Source organism: Geospiza fortis, unplaced genomic scaffold, assembly GCF_000277835.1.
Source record: "Geospiza fortis unplaced genomic scaffold, GeoFor_1.0 scaffold139, whole genome shotgun sequence".
NCBI lineage: Eukaryota > Metazoa > Chordata > Aves > Passeriformes > Thraupidae > Geospiza > Geospiza fortis.
In genome coordinates this window covers 1556162-1562250 of record NW_005054406.1, presented here as the reverse complement: position 1 = coordinate 1562250, position 6089 = coordinate 1556162, and the positions used below count along the sequence as shown (strand labels likewise).

General features: G+C 40.6%; 1 protein-coding gene across 1 annotated transcript in view; it reads right to left on the bottom strand.

Annotated features, from left to right (window-relative positions):
- Positions 1–4674, bottom strand: part of MYT1L (myelin transcription factor 1 like) — a 310448-nt gene extending 305774 nt beyond the window's left edge. Inside the window, exon 1 of the mRNA XM_031061270.1 lies at positions 4571–4674. The gene's annotated coding sequence lies outside the window, so the exon portion shown is untranslated. The remainder of the gene's footprint in view (positions 1–4570) is intronic.
- Between the last annotated feature and the right edge of the window lie 1415 nt (positions 4675–6089).

The window sequence follows — 6089 nt, the reverse complement described above, 5'->3', positions numbered from 1 at the left end:
GGGGGCGGGAGGGGGGAGCCGGTCTGCCGGGAGAAAAACCTCCTCGTAGCGGGGAGGGAGATCTACCATGTTTGTGTCGTAGCAAGGGCATGTCAGTTTGGGTTTTTTCCACACAAATCAACGTAGCCTGAGAAGCACACATGCACACGTGGTGATTAAAGGGCCCCCTGTAAGTGTATAGGGTATCTACACCCCTACAGATGAATCTCAGCATTTTCTAACGTCAGGTTTACGTGCAGAATCTTTGGATAATGGTATTTGCATTTGAAAAATCAAGTCATCTCCCTCTGTTAGTGCTAGCTTCCTTATGTTAGATCCTAGCTAGGATCTAAAAGGATAGTGAAGGCAACTATGTGGTACATGTATCACGGCAGGTGTTGTCAAACTTTTGGAAGGTGATTTCTATGGGAAAAAACCCCTCATCATCTCGTCCAGCCTTTGTGGTGGCACAAAGAAAAGAGCCACTGCTTCTCCCACTGAAGGCAAAAAGAGTAGTTTCTCTAATCAGGACAAAATGTACATAAATCTTGTACTGGTGAGTGTTAAGGGGGGTGGGGGAGGCCGCTGCATAAATTAGAAGCATTTACTGACCTCCACAGTGTTGTATAAATAGAAAAGGAAACTGAGAAGCATTAAGATGCAGCCTTCCCCAGGAAAAAAAAAAAAAAAAAAAAGCAGTCTGGAAAGAAATTTGGGAGACTTGTTATTCATTGGCCTAATTATCCTCCATAAGATACTAGGGTATGGGTGTAATGGTGTGGGTTGGATTCTCCCTCCCCCAGCCTGTGTCTCGTCAGTGTGCATTATCCATGGGGAAAAGGAGATGCAGGTCATGTTTAAGCAGCGTTAATGAGAGCACAGTATTTTTCCTGCAGGTTAAGTTGGCCAGGTTAGCAAACTTGAGGTAAAATATGCTTGAAAACCTTCAATTTCTTTTACTTTTTGGCTAGTTGCAGTTTCTAGTGAGTCTTGAAACATTAGACAAACACGGAAAACAGAATTCAAGCATCAGACCCACTACTGTCAATAAGGGAGTACAATTTCAGCTTGACAGGAGTATTACAAGAATATACCCGCTAACGAGCAGCCTTAATTGGCTTGCATATTGTGGCTGTCACTGTTAAAACCTGTTCCTATGCAATCCTATTTTATACATCCGTTAAACGTATAGTTCTCTAAAGCAGTTAAGGAGACAATAGTTTACTCACTGGGCTTTTGATTTTGAGTGAAAAAGAAATGAAAAGAAAAGGAAACAGAAAAAAAAAAAGGAAACCCCACTAAGAATATAGTATCAGTGACTGAGAACCTATGTGAAAGTCATAGTAGAAAATAGCAACTGATTTTTTGGGTTTAGTGCACTTTCTCAGTTTTGAACATAGATTTTTATTTATCCATAGATTGCAGTGGCTGCAGATGTTTCACTGACATTCACTACACTCAAATCCTTTAAAATGCAGTGTGTTCTTTAACTGATTACCCCTTTATTTCAGCAGGACACTTTCTCTTAAAAGTATTTTGAATTTCCTGGTTTGCAGGAGTTCACTGCTTGTCCTGGCAAATCCTTCACACACGAGAGTTTAATGTGTAGCTTCAGTTTTTCCAGTACAGGGTCATGCTCATAAAGAATACAAATGAAAGGGAAGACGGTAAAAAAAAAAAAAAAAGTTACTGCGCATGTGCAATTGGCTGTTATTAAATGATAACAATGTATCTTCTAGATAATAAAAGTAAAAATACCAAATAGGGCAGAGCCCCAGTGCTACATAAAGTGACTGACTTTAAGGAAGTTATTCCTAGTCTGATTTAAAACTACCTAACCTGAGAACTTGAATATAAAATAGTGTTGCAACTGAAGACTGCAAAAGTCATTTATATGTATAAGGAGACCTTAGAAAGATCTTCCAGATCAATTTTAAATCAATAAAATGCTTCCTATTGTCAAACTCTGGAAAATAGGCATTTGCAGAGCAGTTGCAGGAAAGACACTGGGCACAGTAGTGTTGGTGAGAGCAAACATAATATAAGGGTCTCCTTCCTGTAGCTGACTTTGTTGTATTACTTAATTTATTCTTCTATTAAAAAAAAAAAAAAAAACCAACCAAAAAATCCAAACAGATAAATGAAAGCATTTAGCTCAACAAAGCACTTTTTGCTAGGATGAAAAAGTCTGGCTAATCATGACAACACTTGTAATGTCCCTCACCTTCTGTGAGTTAAATTGCACTGCTGCAAAGAAGTGCTGTTTAAACTCCACTGCCCCATGGATCGATCCCAGAAAACAGAATGCAGACGAAGACAGCTCTTGGAAGAGAGGAAGAATTTAAATGCATTTAAATTAAGAGACTGGCGCTTTACCACAGCCATCTTCCGGCCACCTCATTAGAAGGCATGAAGCCTCTCCTGCCTTTACCTCCGGGAGCAGTTGCAGGGCACGGGGCCGGTAAGCGCAGACAGCTCCCGGAGCGGACAGCTCCCGGCGAGCCGGACAGCTCCCGGCGAGCCGGACAGCTCCCGGAGCGACGGACAGCTCCCGGGGGGCGCCGGCCGGCCCCGGGGGAGCCGGACAGCTCCCGGTGCTGAAGGAACCGCTCCGACGCGCCGAGGGGGGTGGCGAGGGCTGGGGCTGAATGGCGCTGTCTGCAGAACAATGGCAGCCAACTCCAAATCCTGCTATAATCACATTAATGAGATTAATCAGTGAATTAACAGCAGTCAAATGTCAGGGTGGCGGGGAGGAATCCAACCAAGCTCGGTAATTAACTTTTGGGGGGCAGGGAAAGGGAACCGACTGCGTTATCTGTTAGGCTTTTCCTGAAATTTAGCAGGTTTTATTCACCAGCCTTGGGAAGATGCTGACAATTCAAGTGGAGGGGGGAGGTGGGGATAAGACGGAGACCTCAACCTTTGTGTGCTACAAGACAGTCTGCTAATGCACGGTATCCCATTACTTCCAACTGAAGTCCACTGAGGAAACCAGCACTCTTTCAGACACCCTCCACTCCCTGCAGCTGCCAGAACTGCACTGGGCTGAGCTCAGAGTGTGAAACTAGTTCTGTGAGCTAACTTCCACCACAGATCCCAACAGGCATGATAAATATGGCGGATGCCAAAAAAGGATTAGATCTTACTCCTTTTTAAAAATGTACAAGGAAGATACTCCTTCTGAAATCAGAGAGATAGGAAAAAAGATTTCCCTTTAAACAACTATCAACGATAGATTATCACAACAAATTAATGCTAAGTCTGTTGCAGAGTGTCTTCTAAAACAAACAAAAATAAACCCATAAAAAATAGGAAATTTAATCAAGTAATTTAAGGTGAGTTACTTAATGTAGACAGGTCGGAGATCTAGTCTCTAGCTGCCCTCAATAGAAGTGAAACTCCTCACCACCTGAAATCCAGCACCCATGACCATTTCTCCATGGCAAGTGTGAACTATAAAAAATATTCCCCATAGATTACAAATAAAATCCATAAGTATTTATTTGCAAGAAAGAGAGTAGTGCATTTCTTCTTTTCTACCTTTAAAGGAGTATCATCAGCCAGGCAAAGCATTTATCATATAAAAAGTCTACTTTTATCCTCACATTACTTCTTCAGAAAACAAGTAAAGCTTTAAAAAAACCTCCTCTGCCTAGATGAGACTGTGCACATTGGTCAGAACTCAGAAGAAAATGCCATGCTTCTGTTCCATTGAGTTTAATTTTTGTTAGTGACAATTAAAAGAAACAAACCTATGTAACACCTCTCCCATAAAACAGTAGGTAGTTTCTTTTTTACTGACATAAGTTGTTTTCCTTCATACTATTTGTCTACATTTTAGCACTAAATTAATAGGATTAACAGATCTTCACTAAACGTACATGGACTACTTATCACAACTATTTTTAACTTGAAATATATACTGTGATGTTTTCAAAGAATTAACTGAATTAACAACTCCTTATTTACAAAGCTTCTTCTCTTTAAAAAAAAATGTATTACAGCTATGAAACATTTAAGATAGTGTTGTTGCAAAAAAGCTACTCTTATTCAAGTGTTCCCCTTAAAAGTACAAATCCATTGTTTTCAAAAGTCATTTTAGTGCAAAATACAGTATCTTACTTTCTTTTATTTAATTGCATTCAGCTGTCATTGAGCATTCCAATCTGTGAAACTTCTGTCTCGGGTTCTCCATATCAAACAAGTACTGTCCACATGCAGCAAGTTTATATAAACAACAACATGCTTAATGCATGCAACATTATGCAGTCATATACTAAATATATTCTTTAGGATTTTTTTATCAGCTATTCTACAGCCCAATACAATTTCAGCTGCACAGCAGTAATGCCAGAAAAACTTGAAAAGAGCAAACAATGGACATTTAAGTACAAGCTACAGAATGACTACAAAAATCACAATAATCTTCCCAGTTAGCTGCAAGAATCAACCCCCACCCTGCACAAAACACAGCCCACACCTGCACTGTTAACCATTTGCAAGTTAAACATAAGCAAGACATTTCAGCATGGTTAAGAAACGCCCTGGCTTACTACAACTTTGAAAGGATGAGGAGTAAGAAGCATACCACAGAGACCCAGAAAAGGCTGCTTTTTTCTTCATTGAACACAGAAAAGATACCCCATGTTCCAGGGAATTAAAAAAATATATATGTATATATATAAAAATACACCCACCAACACTGAGTAAAAAAAAACCAGGGGGGCTTCAAGAAGACTGCAGGGAAAAAGCTCTCACTCTCTTTAGTGTGCAGAAGCTTAGGGGGAAAAAATGTCGCCCTGGCAGGAATGACAAATGCAGTAGGATAGGCTAGCAGGCCTGAGGGATCTGTTTTACTTCCACATACATCCTCTAATGCACGCACTCCCACTCATCCTCTTGAGATGCCTTTTTTTTTTCCTCCACTTTTTTTTTTTTTACCAGCTCCAAATCCCCGGCATATGACCTTCTGTTAAATAGATAAAAAAAAATTTGCTTATCAGTCATGCAAATGAGGCTGAATTCATTTTCCACAACAGATGGCCTCATAGATAATGATGATGGAAGAGAGAAAATTGAATGTCTCTCACAAGGTGGTCATGGCAACCGAGAGCAGAATAATATCAATAATAAGCTCACTGCATAATAAGGTTGTCAATCCCACAAATCAAAGTCTCCAGCTAAATCAGGTATCCCACCCCCCGCTAGTTATCAGGTAAATAGAGAAATAGAGAGCATCCTTTTTCTTTTTAAACAAGACACTGGAAAGAAATTGTAGCTCCAGAGCTTCCAGGGTAAGAGGGGAAGGAAGGAGCAGAAGAGATTTTTCTTCAATAATTGTGTTTTATTTAATGATTCTGGGAGGGGGGTGTTGGATATATACTCCTTTTTTTTCCTTTTTTGTCTTTTTAAAAAATATTATTACTTCTACAGAGAGGTTTTTCTTTGGTTTGTTTTTTGGTTTTTTGTTTGTTGTTTGTTTGGGGTTTTTTGGTTTTTTGTTTTTTTGTTTTTTTTTTAAGGGGAGTACTGGTTTGCTTTTTTAATAGTGAGGCTGGTATTTTGAACTCTATCTGCTGCCGAAGCCTTGCCTCCCCTCCCTGTGTCTGATGTGGAGTGCTGCATTGATGCAATAGCAGCTCGCCTCAGGCTTTCACCTTGGCTCCCAGGGGGCCATCCCGCAAAATGAATCAGCAGCCATCCTGAGCAGACTGATTAAAATGAAAATGGCAAGGCACATGTCTGGGCGGAACTAGAGCTGAGCTGCGCTGCACTGCCTGTCTGGCAAGCATGCTCAATATAGCTTTTGCTAATAATGGCTTACCGCCTTTCGGGTTTTTAAAGGTATTACCGTCGACCCTTCCCCCACCCCCTAAACAGATAACGGTGCTGGGGGCTTTCTCCCCCTTCGCTGTATACTGCTCACAGCTAGAGTCTGCCAGACTGACATGCAGTGATTGTGAAAAGACACACTTGCTTTGCAAGGATTTTCTTCACAGATGTGCTGAAATACCAAGAAAACATATTAACATGCAGCTATAAATTATGCCCAGATATTAGCTGAGAAAGAAACCTCAGATGAAGAGGAAAGCTCAGCCACTACCAGA